This window comes from Oncorhynchus kisutch, linkage group LG4, assembly GCF_002021735.2.
Source record: "Oncorhynchus kisutch isolate 150728-3 linkage group LG4, Okis_V2, whole genome shotgun sequence".
In the NCBI taxonomy this organism is placed as follows: Eukaryota; Metazoa; Chordata; class Actinopteri; order Salmoniformes; family Salmonidae; genus Oncorhynchus; species Oncorhynchus kisutch.
Window position 1 is genome coordinate 14,554,844 of NC_034177.2, and position 17,458 is coordinate 14,572,301.

Below are 17,458 nucleotides of genomic sequence, written 5' to 3' on the forward strand. Positions count from 1 at the left end.
GAAACAGGAAAGGGCCTTCCCCAAACTGCTGCAAAGTTGGAAGCACAGAATCATCTAGAATGTAATTGCATGCTATAGCGTTATGATTTCTCTTCGCTGGAACTAAGGGGCCTAGCTCAAACTATGAAAAACAGCCCCAGACCATTATTCCTCATCCACCAAACTTTACAGTTGGCACTATGCATTGGGGCAGGTAGCGTTCTCCTGCCATCGGCCAAACCCAGAATTGTCTGTCGGACTGCCAGATGGTGAAGTGTGATTCATCACTCCAGAGAAGCATTTCCACTGCTCCAGAGTCCAATGGCGGCGAGCTTGACACCACTCCAGCTGACGCTTGGCATTGTGCATGGTGATCTTAGGCATGTGTGCGGCTACTTGGCCATGGAAACCCATTTCATGAAGGTCAAGACGAACAGTTCTTGTCCTGATGTTGCTTCCAGAGGCAGTTTGGAACTCTGTACTGAGTGTTGCAAAGGAGGACAGATTATTTTTACACGCTATGCTCTTCAGCACTCAACGGTCCTGTTCTGTGAGCTTGTGTGGACTACCACTTTGCGGCTGAGCCGTTGTTGATCCTAGACGTTTCCACTTCACACAGCACTTACAGTCGAACGGGGCAGCTCTACCTGGGCAGAAATTTTATGAACTGACTTGTTGGAAAAGTGGCATCCTATGACGGTGCCACGTTGAAATTCACTGAGCTCTTCAATAAGGCCATTCTACTGCAATTGTTTGTCTATGGAGATTGAATGGCTGTGTGCTCGATTTTATACACCTATCAGCGATGGTTGTGGCTGAACTAGCCAAATCCACTAATTTTAAGGGGTATCCACATACTTTTGTATACAGTATATGGTGTACTTATTTATCCCCTTAGTGCTTCAGTTCATATCCAATACTATTTTTATGACTAGTCCAAGTCCAAAACTTTATGATACTTTCCTATAGTTCCATTCACTCCATGAGACTGGCTGAGCAAAATTAGCATCTTGGACTCGAAGAGACTGCCCAGTGTCTTCTCTAACAACTGTTAGGTTTGCTTCAATTGTATCACTTTTGAGATGCTGTCGTAGCAGAATCAGAATTAGTTAGGTAACATTGATAAATAAGATGTTTTATCTACTTTCATAAATATGCTTATGTGGGAAAGTCACTTGGGGCCCAGAGAGGGGAGAGGTCAGGATAGGTCTATATGACCTAGAGGCTCACTCCTCTCTGGGAGCTTGTCTAGGGGTAGGTTGTATTTGAGATGGGAGTACCTAGAATTGACAATTGATATATGCCATTGGATGAGGTAATGTTTTGGTACTATGAAGTACCAAGAACGAGAAGTTAAACCTCGTCTTAGAGAGCAAACTGAACGATAATTTATAGCTAATGCTGTCTGGCTATGAGATACTCCTCTCTCAAGTAAAAGTCTTCCTTTGTGCAGTTTTCCTAAGACCTGTGGTTCGTCATTGTGATTTGAGAGGGGTGGATCTTTGCTATAAAAGATGTCAGTTGCCATTATGTTGACACTCAGAATTAATTTATAGACACTGAATTGATCTGAGAGTCACAGGGCTATGGTGAAGCTCATATTATTAAAAGATGAAGTTTAAAGTATAACTCTGACTTGTGTGTGGTTTGTAAACTCTCCTTTCACTTAGTGATACAGGAAATTACCACAACAATGCTTCATATCTTCTCTGTTTCTAACCCATACATGTATTATCTCAATTCCAGGTCTGGTTTTTAACTAAACCAATTACCACAATAAAAATAGGATTTAATTGCATAAAGATGACCTCAGTCAAGATGCATAGAATGGAGGAGATTCGTGTGAGGTATTTAACAGAGAATCTCCTACCAGACTATTGTTGCTGTGTGAGCAGCTGATAGCTTTGTGCATTACCTGAAATGATAATGTGTATTTTGGCACTGCTGGTTATGTTTTCAACAGTGAAAGTAAGGAGCACCTAAGGCCAAAGAACTCTAGGAAAAATATATAACAGGACATGAGGAAATGTGAGACAGCTTCTGCTCTAATAGCATCTCCATCTGAACCACTTAGAAAAATGACCCAATCGTGTCAAACATCTTGACGTGTCTTCAGAAGAATAACGCAACATTTCTGAGAGAAGTCACCATGACCAAAGCAAGCGGCCATAGATATATTCACAGTCATTGAGCCAGTCTCACTTACTGCCCCTCTGTCATACCCCAAACACCCCAGGTTTCCATTGTGTTTGTGGTTGCTGTGGTGTCTGGTTGCCATTACATTGCGGGTTTCCATGGCATTGCCGGTTGCCATGGTGTCACCACGGTGATCTGCGGTCCTCAGGTTGTGTAGCGAGGAGGGGGGAGCCTCCTGTGTCGGAGCACGCGGACAGAGGCTATGTTCTCCTGGGTCAAGAGGCGTGTCACCAGGTCCAGACTGAGGCTGGCCACTTTCTCAGTTCACCTCCAGCAGCTCGTCTTCCAGCCCCAGCAGCCCCCCGTACATCTTCACTGTGCTGCTGTCGCCCATCTCTTCAACATACACACCTACAGAACAGACAAGATAATGTACATGGTAGGGTCACACATACACACTTATTTTATAACACACATCTACAGGCAAATGTGTAGGAGCATGCTACTGATAGCACGGGTACATACGAGGAGTATTATTACATCTGAATAATTACACACCAACACCTACAGGACAGACTGTAAGGGAGAGGAGTATTATCACATCTGACTAATTACACACTAACACCTACAGGACAGACTGTAGGGGAGGGGAGTATTATCACATCTGACTAATTACACACTAACACCTACAGGACAGACTGTAGGGGAGGGGAGTATTATCACATCTGAATAATTACACACTAACACCTACAGGACAGACTGTAAGGGAGAGGAGTATTATTACATCTGAATAATTACACACTAACACATACAGGACAGACTGTAGGGGAGAGGAGTATTATCACATCTGACTAATTACACACTAACACCTACAGGACAGACTGTAGGGGAGGGGCACGCACACACACAACTAACATAAAACATACAACCTTAGGTAATATGTTGCTCTCCTGTATCCTAACACACACACACACACACCTACAGGACACATATATTACTAAACACACATCTAACTGCAGGACACGAGTGAAGTAAGTTAACGATAAAATATTCACACCTTGAGCACACAGAAGTGGAACATTCTAATGAACAGGACATCATTACACAACACTAGATTAGAAAGACAACCAAAACAACAAGTCCCCAATCTGGCCCCAGGTGGCCCTGGGTTAGAGCAGGGTAGGCCATCTAGGACCAACCCTAGGCTTTTGGCTCCAGTCTAAGTCATGGAAACACTAGACTTTAGGACAAGTACCGTTGTAAATGGCTGCAGTGTAAAACACTTATTTTGTGTACCTGAGTCGGGTCGTCCTTTGCCCCGGGAGATGAGGAAGCCGAAGGGTCCTTTGGGAGGCCTGCTGAGCTCCAGCAGGAGGGTACCGTCAGGGAAGGCCTGGACCACCCTGCCCATCGATCAAACCCCACTGGGGCTGCTCACATCCTCCACACTCAGAACCATCTGGAGGCCCTTACTGGAGAGAGACAGAACAGCAGCATTGCGAAAGTATTCGGCCCCCTTGAACTTTGCGACCTTTTGCCACATTTCAGGCTTCAAATATAAAGATATAAAACTGTATTTTTTTGTGAAGAATCAACAACAAGTGGGACACAATCATGAAGTGGAACGACATTTATTGGATATTTCAAACTTTTTTAACAAATCAAAAACTGAAAAATTGGGCTTGCAAAATTATTCAGCCCCCTTAAGTTAATACTTTGTAGCGCCACCTTTTGCTGCGCTTATAGCTGTAAGTCGCTTGGGGTATGTCTCTATCAGTTTTGCACATCGAGAGACAGATTTTTTTCTCTCCCATTCCTCCTTGCAAAACAGCTCGAGCTCAGTGAGGTTGGATGGAGAGCATTTGTGAACAGCAGTTTTCAGTTCTTTCCACACAGATTCTCGATTGGATTCAGGTCTGGACTTTGACTTGGCCATTCTTACACCTGGATTTGTTTATTTTTGAACCATTCCATTGTAGATTTTGCTTTATGTTTTGGATCATTGTCTTGTTGGAAGACAAATCTCCGTCCCAGTCTCAGGTCTTTTGCAGACTCCATCAGGTTTTCTTCCAGAATGGTCCTGTATTTGGCTCCATCCATCTTCCCATCAATTTTAACCATCTTCCCTGTCCCTGCTGAAGAAAAGCAGGCCCAAACCATGATGCTGCCACCACCATGTTTGACAGTGGGGATGGTGTGTTCAGGGTGATGAGCTGTGTTGCTTTTACGCCAAACATAACTTTTTGCATTGTTGCCAAAAAGTTCAATTTTGGTTTCATCTGACCAGAGCACCTTCTTCCACATGTTTGGTGTGTCTCCCAGGTGGCTTGTGGCAAACTTTAAACAACACTTTTTATGGATATCTTTAAGAAATGGCTTTCTTCTTGCCACTCTTCCATAAAGGCCAGATTTGTGCAATATACGACTGATTGTTGTCCTATGGACAGAGTCTCCCACCTCAGCTGTAGATCTCTGCAGTTCATCCAGAGTGATCATGGGCCTCTTGGCTGCATCTCTGATCAGTCTTCTCCTTGTATGAGCTGAAAGTTTAGGGGGACGGCCAGGTCTTGGTAGATTTGCAGTGGTCTGATACTCCTTCCATTTCAATATTATCGCTTGCACAGTGCTCCTTGGGATGTTTAAAGCTTGGGAAATCTTTTTGTATCCAAATCCGGCTTTAAACTTCTTCACAACAGTATCTCGGACCTGCCTGGTGTGTTCTTTGTTCTTCATGATGCTCGCTGCGCTTTTAACGGACCTCTGAGACTATCACAGTGCAGGTGCATTTATACGGAGACTTGATTACACACAGGTGGATTGTATTTATCATCATGAGTCATTTAGGTCAACATTGGATCATTCAGAGATCCTCACTGAACTTCTGGAGAGAGTTTGCTGCACTGAAAGTAAAGGGGCTGAATAATTTTGCACGCCCAATTTTTAAGTTTTTGATTTGTTAAAAAAGTTTGAAATATCCAATAAATGTTGTTCCACTTCATGATTGTGTCCCACTTGTTGTTGATTCTTCACAAAAAAATACAGTTTTATATCTTTATGTTTGAAGCCTGAAATGTGGCAAAAGGTCGCAAAGTTCAAGGGGGCCGAATACTTTCGCAAGGCACTGTATATGGGGCACAGTATCATGCTATATATATATATTTTTATATTTTTATATATATACACTGCTCAAAAAAATAAAGGGAACACTTAAACAACACAATATAACTCCAAGTCAATCACACTTCTGTGAAATCAAATTGTCCACTTAGGAAGCAACACTGATTGACAATACATTTCACATGCTGTGCAAATGGAATAGACAACAGGTGGAAATTATAGGCAATTAGCAAGACACCCCCAATAAAGGAGTGGTTCTGCAGGTGGTGACCACAGACCACTTCCCAGTTCCTGTGCTTCCTGGCTGATGTTTTGGTCACTTTTGAATGCTGGCGGTGCTTTCACTCTAGTGGTAGCATGAGACGGAGTCTACAACCCACACAAGTGGCTCAGGTAGTGCAGCTCATCCAGTATGGCACATCAATGCAAGCTGTGGCAAGAAGGTTTGCTGTGTCTGTCAGCGTAGTGTCCAGAGCATGGAGGCGCTACCAGGAGACAGGCCAGTACATCAGGAGACGTGGAGGAGAACGTAGGAGGGCAACAACCCAGCAGCAGGACCGCTACCTCCGCCTTTGTGCATGGAGGAGCAGGAGGAGCACTGCCAGAGTCCTGCAAAATGACCTCCAGCAGGCCAAAAATGTGCATGTGTCTGCTCAAACGGTCAGAAACAGACTCCATGAGGGTGCTATGAGGGCCCGACGTCCACAGGTGGGGGTTGTGCTTACAGCCCAACACCGTGCAGGACGTTTGGCATTTGCCAGAGAACACCAAGATTGGCAAATTCGCCACTGGCGCCCTGTGCTCTTCACAGATGAAAGCAGGTTCAGACTGAACACATGTGACAGAGTCTGGAGACGCCGTGGAGAACGTTCTGCTGCCTGCAACATCCTCCAGCATGACCGGTTTGGCGGTGGGTCAGTCATGATGTGGGGTGGCATTTCTTTGGGGGGCCGCACAGCCCTCCATGTGCTCGCCAGAGGTAGCCTGACTGCCATTAGGTACCGAGATGAGATCCTCAGACCCCTTGTGAGACCATATGCTGGTGCGGTTGGCCCTGGGTTCCTCCTAATGCAAGACAATGCTAGACCTCGTGTGTCAGCAGTTCCTGCAAGAGGAAGGCATTGATGCTATGGACTGGCCCGCCCGTTCCCCAGACCTGAATCCAATTGAGCACATCTGGGACATCAGGTCTCGCTCCATCCACCAACGCCACGTTGCACCACAGACTGTCCAGGAGTTGGCGGATGCTTTAGTCCAGGTCTGGGAGGATATCCCTCAGGAGCCCATCCGCCACCTCATCAGGAGCATGCCCATGTGTTGTAGGGAGGTCATACAGGCACGTGGAGGCCACACACACTACTGAGCCTCATTTTGACTTGTTTTAAGGACATTACATCAAAGTTGGATCAGCCTGTAGTGTGGTTTTCCACTTTAATTTTGAGTGTGACTCCAAATCCAGACCTCCATGGGTTGATAAATTTGATTTCCATTGATCATTTTTGTGTGATTTTGTTGTCAGCATTTATGTATTTCAGTATTTAACAAGAATATTTCATTCATTCAGATCTAGGATGTGTTATTTTAGTGTTCACTTTATTTTTTATATATATATATGAATTCCGTGCCACATAATGCAAACATTTCAATCTTTGACACAGGCTCAGATACATCCATGTAGAGTTTACAGGATACATACTGCAATCTATCCTCCCAGGTGATTTCCTGAACGTTTTGACTCCCAGGTCTTCATCAAGTCCCATTACGTTTTGCTGGAACTCTTTGACCTTTGACCTAAGATCACCTGTACGATACTTGTGGAAGAGCGTAGGTAATCCTGTTGTATAGAGTATCATATTCAGTATGGCCAATATCAAATCAAATCCAAATCAAATCCAAATCAAATCAAATGAAATTTATTTATATAGCCCTTCGTACATCAGCTGATATCTCAAAGTGCTGTACAGAAACCCAGCCTAAAACCCCAAACAGCAAGCAATGCAGGTGTAGAAGCACGGTGGCTAGGAAAAACTCCCTAGAAAGGCCAATACCTAGGAAGAAACCTAGAGAGGAACCAGGCTATGTGGGGTGGCCAGTCGTCTTCTGGCTGTGCCGGGTGGAGATTATAACAGAACATGGCCAAGATGTTCAAATGTTCATAAATGACCAGCATGGTCGAATAATAATAAGGCAGAACAGTTGAAACTGGAGCAGCAGCACAGTCAGGTGGAAGTTGAAACTGGAGCAGCAGCATGGCCAGGTGGACTGGGGACAGCAAGGAGTCATCATGTCAGGTAGTCCTGGGGCATGGTCCTAGGGCTCAGGTCAGTTGAAACTGGAACAGCAGCATGGCCAGGTGGACTGGGGACAGCAAGGAGTCATCATGTCAGGTAGTCCTGGGGCATGGTCCTAGGGCTCAGGTCCTCCGAGAGAGAGAAAGAAAGAGAGAAGGAGAGAATTAGAGAACGCACACTTAGATTCACACAGGACACCGAATAGGACAGGAGAAGTACTCCAGATATAACAAACTGACCCCAGCCCCCCGACACAAACTACAGCAGCATAAATACTGGAGGCTGAGACAGGAGGGGTCAGGAGACACTGTGGCCCCATCCGAGGACACCCCCGGACAGGGCCAAACAGGAAGGATATAACCCCACCCACTTTGCCAAAGCACAGCCCCCACACCACTAGAGGGATATCTTCAACCACCAACTTACCATCCTGAGACAAGGCTGAGTATAGCCCACAAAGAGATTTATAAAAACCCAATAGGGTTTCAATCAATATATACTGGGCACACCCTTGTGGAATCAACATTGTTTCCATGTCATTTCAATGAAATTACGTTGAACCAACGTGGAGTAATCGTTGAATTGACGTTGTTGCCCAGTGGGGATATTTTGACCCATTTCTACATGACGTTGATGTCGATTAAGGCAGCCCCTCTCCCCTCTCTGATTCAGAGGGGCTGGGTTAAATGTCATTAGACACACTTCAGTTGAATGCATTCAGTTGTATAACTGACTAGGTATCCCCTTTCCCTTTCATACCATAGCAAACATGCAATTTGATTTCAGTAATAAGCCATGAAGGTGAATGGAGAGACAAATGATGGTCTGCTGCCTTGTGCCATTTCCAGTTTTATAATGTAAATAATAAAGTCAATGAATGGAGATGGTCTGCTTCCTATATTAAGATCTCTATGGCAGAACCCCCCATAGAAAGCCATGTAGCGCTGCCCATATATAGCACGGCTGTGTCATACTCCTAGCCTATTAGGTTTCTGCCTCTCCACGAAGTTGAGTTAAGTGCAAGGCTGAAATGTCCTCCTCTCTGATCTCTAGTGTGTCAGCAGCTAGGACACACACACACACACACACACACACACACACACACACACACACACACACACACACACACACACACACACACACACACCTTGCATTGTTGGGTTTTGAATTAGCAAGAAAGGCATTTCACTGTAGTTCTTCATGTGACTTAAAAATTTTAAAACACACACTCATGTACACACACACACACACACACATACGCACACTTGACGGACACACACACTAATAAACAAACACACACCCACTAACACAGGCAGTGTCAACAACATCACCAAACAGTCGATGTTCAATTTCATCACTGCTCCAAGGCACCTTCCCAAATCCATCATAAGATGTTGCAATAGTTTTCTGAATTCCATGTCTTTCTTCGGAAGCACCACTGCACGGAATCTATTTTTATCTGTCAGACCCAGTGAATGGAAACTATTCGGATGGACGACACGCACGGTAGCCATCCATGCATACCAGAGATTCCCGGGAGCCTTGAGCACATGCCATCCGTGTAACATCCTGTCAGGAAGGATCCATGTTGACTTCATTCATAATGTTTTGACATGAAGTGCCACTTTAGAGAAGATCAATGTGCAAGCTTTGCATTGTGACAGATAGGATGTTAGATTAACTGTTATTACTGCAACAGTTGCCTATTTTTATGTTGCTGACGTCATAGTTCTAATGTGTGTGTGTGTGTGTTTATGTTATACCCAGTGACATGTATTCATGGATATCAAGGGAAGCCAGGCTTCCCCCAAATTTTTACTTATAAATAAATTATGATAAAATAATTTATCTTTCGTCTCTCTGTGTTTTCATAATTTTCCATCTATTTGCAAGTGGCTGATTCTCACCGGAGAAATAATCTGAGCGAGGGAAACAGCGCCCCTCTGTCTCAGTATTTGTAGCCCATGTATCTGGTGCTGTCTGGACCAAAAGAGCATAACATGTTGCTGCCGAAGCATTTGATTGATTGATGCCAGCAAGCATTTGGCCTCCCTTGATCATTTTTGGGTAAAATAAGTAGCTGAGCTCAACTGTGGGTTGTCCAGGTGCAGCAAAACACCCACCAAGGGAGGCCAGTTTGGATTTGGCTTCAGACAAATCAAATCACTTCCTTTGCAAAATGCAATATTCAGAAAAACGTGTCCGTTTGTCTGCTTGTGTTGATGTCCTGCAGTAGCTAGCTTGCTAAATTGGCCCTTTCCTAAGCCATGGATGGAGATGTGGATTTGGACTTGCGGTTTTGACTTATACTGAACAAAAATATAAAACACAACATGCAACAATTCCAACGATGATACTGAGTTACAGTTCATATAAGTCAATTGAAATAAATAAATTAGGCCCTAATCTATGGATTTCACATGAAATGGGGCGCAGCCATGGGTGGGCCTGGGAGGGCATAGGCCCACCCACTGGGAAGCAAGGCCCAGCCAATCAGAATGAGTTTTCCCCACAAAAGGGATTTATTACAGACAGAAATACTCCTCAGTTTCATCAGCTGTCGGGGTGACTAGTCTCAGACATCCAGCAGGTGAAGAAACCGGATGTGGAGGACCTGGGCTGGCGTGGTTACACGTGGTCTGCAGTTGTGAGTCCAGTTGGAAGTACTGCCAAATTCTCTAAATGACGTTGCACCTGTGTAATGATCATGCTGTTTAATCAGCTTCTTGATATGTCACACCTGTCAGGTGGAAGGATTATTTTGGCCAAGGAGAAATGCTCACTAAAATTTGTGCACAAAATTTGAGATAAATAAGCTTTTTGTGCATATGGAACATTCCTGGGATCTTTTATTTCAGCCCATGAAACATGGGACCAACACTTTACAATTTTGCGCTTATATTTTTGTTCTGTATAATTCTCTGTACAGGCCAATGATTATGACGCCGATTCTGATCTAACCATAAATTTGTTTGTGCCATTGGCCTGAGATTACTGAATTTCAATATGTAGCCTAGCTAACATAACTGGTTCACTGTTGCCCATGCGAGGAAGGCAGGCTAGCACGCATTTTAGCTAGGTAGCCTATGAGAACAAAACTTAAAGTGTACTGTATGACAATACCATAGACCGTCTTGCCAACATGGGAGAGAGGAGGATGCCATTGGCGTTCAACTTGTCTACAAGTAGGGTGAGTCAGCATTTTTTTATTTACTTGCGCGTGCAAGCACACACACATCAGTACCATTGGTAGCCACATGATATTTAGCAACACTGATTGAACTGATTTTTTTTTTGGTACAGTACCTTTAAGTTTGCTTTCAGTCTTTTAAACTAAGCATATATAGCCTTGTTGATTTGATGTTTAAATGGCTAAGTGTAAATGGTGCTGGAATAGTGGAGGCAGAGCTCCTGTTGTCTTTGTGCTGACTTGCGATAACTCTGTGGTTATAAATCAGTAGTTGTTTAGTAAACTGTCGAAAACATCCACTTGCTTGATCATGCTACATCATGTGATATGTTTGTCTGCAATATTTGCTTTGTGGACTTCACTGGACCGATCTTTCTTTATGGTTTTGTGATGAAACAAACGTATGTGTAGTTGAATTTATATCACCACTGTGACTGTCTTTTTGTTGTCACAGCCTTATTGTACATCACGGTGGAGTTTGAACAAATGGGTTATAGAGTAAACAACGCAATTATCACAAAGGTTGTAATTAAGCAATAAGGCCCGAAGAGGTGTGGTATATGGCCAATATACCACGTCTAAGGCTTTTCTTGGATACAGCCTTTATCCGTGGTATACGGGCCATATACCACAAACTCCTGAGGTGCCTTATTGCTAATATAAACTGGTTACCAATGTAATTAGAACAGTAGAAAATAAATGCTTTGTCATACCCATGGTATACCACGGCTGTCAGACAATCAGATTTCAGTGCTCGAACCACCCAGTTTATAATATGGCTTTTTTTACTGGCTTGGCTTCCTCAGTGATGTTACTGATGTTACTGCACCGTACTGGTTATACCTGAGAGCAGGGCTGTAGGGCTGATCTCCAGGTGTGTATGCACTGGAGCCATCTCCCTTCTTCTTGGAGGACTGTACATTCTGGACTGATGACTATTTCCTCAGCTGCTTAAAGGGTGACCCCTGGAGATGAGAAACGAACATGACAGCAGCCCAAGGCGACCATCCACAATATGCAGTTGGATTCATTTTAAGATGGTGTTACTTTTTTCAAGGTATCAGCAAATACCTTGACCAAATATGCACTTTACAGTATAGTTATGAGGAAAAATATTTACATTTGTAGTACACGGTCACAACAATGTTCAAACTGAGATCTCAGTATCCTTATGGATTAAACCGTTTGACAAACATAAAGCAGAACCTCTCAGACTACAATCAAGGTTAGAATCGCTGTAATTCCCTATAATTCAAAAGCTAAATCTCCTCTCACCATGCGTAGGGACTGGAGTGACGGGGCTTACCTCAGTTGGCTGGGTTCTGGGCGTGCAGGACTGGAGCTGGGGGCAGGAAAGGCCGGGGGGACACCCCGGGGCTGGAAGCTAAGCTGCTCCATGCTACTGGAGCGCCCTTTACCCAGCTTCCCCACCCATTCAGGCCGATAGCGGAGAATAAACGACACAGAGAAAGCTTGGACCTGGCCTCCTGCTGCTCTGTCTCTGTCCCTACCATCCTGTGAGGGAAAGTGGGAGAGACAGATCAACAGAAAGACATTGAGAGATGGACAACAACATATAAACAAGAACAGACATTATGAGTCACATCTAAGCTGGACTCAACTTAATTATAAATTCTAGTTCTTAATTTGATCGGGAAAACCTTTTGAAATAGATCGAATTCATCCAGAAAATTGAAAGAATAATTTCACCTCAGATGCTTGCATTAATTCACTTATTACTATTTGGTCAGAAGAGGTCAGTGTTGAGTTAAAAAGTATTAGACTGAGGCAGTGCTCTGTTTGTCTGCACCATAACTCTTTGACCTAGTTTGTATAAAAATGTTATCAGTCTGTGGAATACCACTAATGGCTATAGGCTAAGGCTGGCTGTCAGACAGAGCTCCAAATTAGATGATAGTTTAGTAAAATAGAACATTGTGGGAATCTAAAAATAGCTTTCTTCAACATCTCTCTCTGAAAGGGAGGAGGACAGATTAATTTGGAGTCAAACCTATTCAAACCTATTTGGTCATATTCAAATGAATATTTTGCTGTGCGACCAGGAGTTTTATTTCGGGAGCACACTCCGATTTGGGAACAAATCTTCCAGATAATTGTTGTAATCAAAAATCTAATTTTATTTGTCACATGTTTTGTAGACAACAGGTGTAAACTAACAGCAAAATGATAACTTATGGGTCCTTTCCCAACAATGCAGAGTTAAAGATAAGTTGGAACATTTCATAAAAAAATAGAACTACTGAGAGTGAAATGCACAGTTAATAATAAATAAAAATAATGAGTAGAAAATATCATGGCTATATACACTGCTCAAAAAAATAAAGGGAACACTAAAATAACACATCCTAGATCTGAATGAATGAAATATTCTTATTAAACACTTTTTTCTTTACATAGTTGAATGTGCTGACAACAAAATCACACAGATTATCAATGGAAATCAAATTTATCAACCCATGGAGGTCTGGATTTGGAGTCACACTCAAAATTAAAGTGGAAAACCACACTACAGGCTGATTTAATTTTGATGTAATGTCCTTAAAACAAGGCAAAATGAGGCTCAGTAGTGTGTGTGGCCTCCACGTGCCTGTATGACCTCCCTACAACGCCTGGGCATGCTCCTGATGAGGTGGCGGATGGTCTCCTGAGGGATCTCCTCCCAGACCTGGACTAAAGCATCCGCCAACTCCTGGACAGTCTGTGGTGCAACGTGGCGTTGGTGGATGGAGCGAGACCTGATGTCCCAGATGTGCTCAATTGGATTCAGGTCTGGGGAACGGGCGGGCCAGTCCATAGCATCAAAGCCTTCCTCTTGCATGAACTGCTAACACACTCCAGCCACATGAGGTCTAGTATTGTCTTGCATTAGGAGAAACACAGGGCCAACCGCACCAGCATATGGTCTCACAAGGGGTCTGAGGATCTCCTCTCGGTACCTAATGGCAGTCAGGCTACCTCTGGCGAGCACATGAAGGGCTGTGCGGCCCCCCAAAGAAATGCCACCCCACACCATGACTGACCCACCGCCAAACCGGTCATGCTGGAGGATGTTGCAGGCAGCAGAACGTTCTCCACGGCGTCTCCAGACTCTGTCACATGTGTTCAGTCTGAACCTGCTTTCATCTGTGAAGAGCACAGGGCGCCAGTGGCGAATTTGCCAATCTTGGTGTTCTCTGGCAAATGCCAAACGTCCTGCACGGTGTTGGGCTGTAAGCACAACCCCCACCTGTGGACGTCGGGCCCTCATACCACCCTCATCTGTTTCTGACCGTTTGAGCAGACACATGCACATTTGTGGCCTGCTGGAGGTAATTTTTATAGGGCTCTGGCAGTGCTCCTCCTTCTCATCCTTGCACAAAGGCGGAGGTAGCGGTCCTGCTGCTGGGTTGTTGCCCTCTTACGGCCTCCTCCACGTCTCCTGATGTACTGGCCTGTCTCCTGGTAGCGCCTCCATGCTCTGGACACTACGCTGACAGACACAGCAAACCTTCTTGCCACATCTCGCAGTGATGTGCCATCCTGGATGAGCTGCACTACCTGAGCCACTTGTGTGGGTTGTAGACTCCGTCTCATGCTACCACTAGAGTGAAAGCACCGCCAGCATTCAAAAGTGACCAGAACATCAGCCAGGAAGCATAGGAACTGAGAAGTGGTCTGTGGTTGGGGGTGTCTTGCTAATTGCCTATAATTCCATTTGCACAACAGCATGTGAAATTTATTGTCAATCAGTGTTGCTTCCTAAGTGGACAGTTTGATTTCACATAAGTGTGATTGACTTGTGTTGTTTAAGTGTTCCCTTTATTTTTTTGAGCAGTGTAGTTGTTGAACCCGGCGTGGCAATCATTTGAGAAACCAAGGCTGTTGAGTTTGCCGAAAAGAATATGGTGATTGACAGAGTTGAAAGCGTTGGCCAGATTGATGAATACGGCTGCACAGTAATGTCTCTTATCGATGGGGGTTATGATATTGTTTAGGACCTTGAGAGTGGCTGAGTTGCACCCATGACCAGCTCTGAAACCAGATTGCATAGCGGAGAAGTTACGGTGGGATTTGAAATGGTCGGTAATCTGTTAACTTGGCTTTCGAAGACCTTAGAAAGGCAGGGTAGGATATATATAGGTCTATAGCAGTTTGGGTCTAGAGTGTCTCGCCCTTTGAAGAGGGGGATGACCGCGGCAGCTTTCCAATCTTTGGGAATCTCAGACGATAAGAAAGGGAGGTTGAACAGACTGGTAATAGGGGTTGCGACAATTTCGGCAGATAATTTTAGAGAGGGTCCAGATTGTCTAGCCCGGCTGATTTGTAGGGGTCCAGATGTTGCAGCTCTTTCAGAACATCAGCTATCTGGATTTGGGTGAAGGAGAAATTGGGGAGGCTTTGGCGAGTTGCTGAGGGGGGTGCAGGGCTGTTGATCGGGGTAGGGGTAAGCCAAGTGGAAAGTATGGCCAGCAATAGAAAAATGCTTATTGAAATTCTCGAAGGTGACAGTGTTTTCTAGCCTCAGTGCAGTGGGGAGCTGGGAAAAGGTGCTCTTATTCTCCATGGACTTTAGTGTCCCAGAACTTTTTTGAGTTCGTGCTACAGGATGAAAAATTCTGCTTGAAAAAGATAGCCTTAGCTTTCCTAACTGCCTGTGTATATTGGTTCCTAACTTCCCTGAAAAGTTGCAGATGAGCTGTAAAGAGTAGCAACACATATTTTTCTTACCAATCCACTGTCCCACAGCACACACATTTGTGTGTGCGCGCAAGTGGGTATTTGAAGCTGACCTGGTGCCTGTGGCACAGGGTGCACCAACTTCTCTTCTGCTGTCTTCGCTGGTGATGGGGAGGTCTTCAGCAGGGAGGCAGGCCTGATACAGGGCATTATCATGCTTGTGCTGGAAGTCAGCCCCAAAGACAGACCAACCTCCTTGAAGTTCCCCCCAACCGAGTGCTCGTTCTGGGAGTTGGGTGCAGCCCCTCACCTGGTCTTCCAGGGAGTCCCGGGGGAAAAGGCGGTACTGTGGTGAAGGTATGAGTTTGACCTATAGCTGGCCCTTGGGCCGAGTCTTAGGTACTGTTTTCAGAGCTGATTTGATGGGCACTGAGGAAGGGGGGAAAGGGGTTGCTCTTGAGGCACGGGGGACAGTTTGTGGGTTCTTCTGGGGGAGCGGGAGAGTGAGTGCGCAAACCCACCACCATTGACACGGGTTTCTCAATGGTGTAAGGATTGGGCGGCACCACCACAATACCATTAGTTGAGCTCACTGGTGCCAAACTGTGATTGGACCTTGGTGGTGTTGGCGACACCGTGATGAGTGCTCCATGCCCATTGGTGCCCAGAATTTCCCCTCTCCTACTCCTCTTCACCTTCATTGTCGACACCCAAACACTCCCACTGCTGCTGTCCGTCTTTCCTGCCCAGCCACGCCCTGTCCCGATGCTAGCCGCCACATCGCGGAGGGTTACCTTCCCAATGTCTCCTTGATCAGCTCGGTAAGAACTGCCTGGCTGGGCTCACTGGTAGCCACCCAGCAAGACATGAGCACCTTCCCCTTCTCCTTTCCGTTCACTGGGCCGTTCTGCCCTTTCGGGGGTGATGGGTTCAGATTCGGGACCCCGCCTTCCAGGAACGTCCCGCACGAGTTGCACTGCCTGTTGAGCGCCTCCTGTGCTACCGCAGCTTTACAATGGCCCCTGCTGCCCCTGTTTACGTAGCCCTCCTGTGTCCTGCGAGCCTTCTTGTGCCATAAGGGTAGCTGGCAAATATGACAGGTGCAGTGCAGCGGTACGAAGAATCAGTCTTATCAAGCGTCAAATCACAACCAGGAAGCTCCCTCCAAACCCAGATATATTTCCAAATTAAATCAGACCCAACAGTAAATACAATATGAATTGTTCTTACATAACACAATCCAATGCATAAACACAATCACATCAATCCAAATGGATTTCATTTAGAAGGATTTTGATAGGTTGGCTGTCTTTGCAGGGGCCATTATTACAATTTTTACATCACATCACCTAGTGGTTGGTCGGTATCCAAAACTTCCCGTCCAATCAGTCTAATCTGGAGTGGGTGTTGACACTGTCTGGTAATTGACAGCTGTATGTGTGGGAACATCCCACCTTAATCAGAATGAATATGCTGAGGTAATCAGTAATCTGCTCCAGGACCACAGATGATATTAGGATTAAAATCGAGGAGGTGTTGTAGTTGTATAATTACAGCTAGATTGTGTAATGTGTATGTTGGAAATAGCCGTGAGCGAGAGAGCACCTGACATAGCAACCAAGGTAGCCCAATGGGCCATCATGTATAGGCCAATTCTTTACATGAAGTTACCAAATACTAAACTCAGCAAAGAAATAAACATTAAGTACTGCAGTGCATCTCCTCCTCATGGACTGCACAAGATTTGCCCGTTCTTGCTGTGAGATGTTACCCCACTCTTCCACCAAGGCACCTGCACGTTCCTGGACATTTCTGGGGGGAATGGCCCTAGCCCCCACCCTCCAATCCAACAGGTTCCAGACGTGCTCAATGGGATTGAGATCCAGGCTCTTGGCTGGCCATGACAGAACACTGACATTCCTGTCCTGCAGGAAATCACGCACAGAACAAGCAGTATGGCTGGTGGCATTGTCATGCTGGAGGGTCATGTCAGGATGAGCATGCAGGAAGGGTACCACATGAGGGAGGAGGATGTTTCACATGTAACTCACAGAGTTGAGATTGCCTG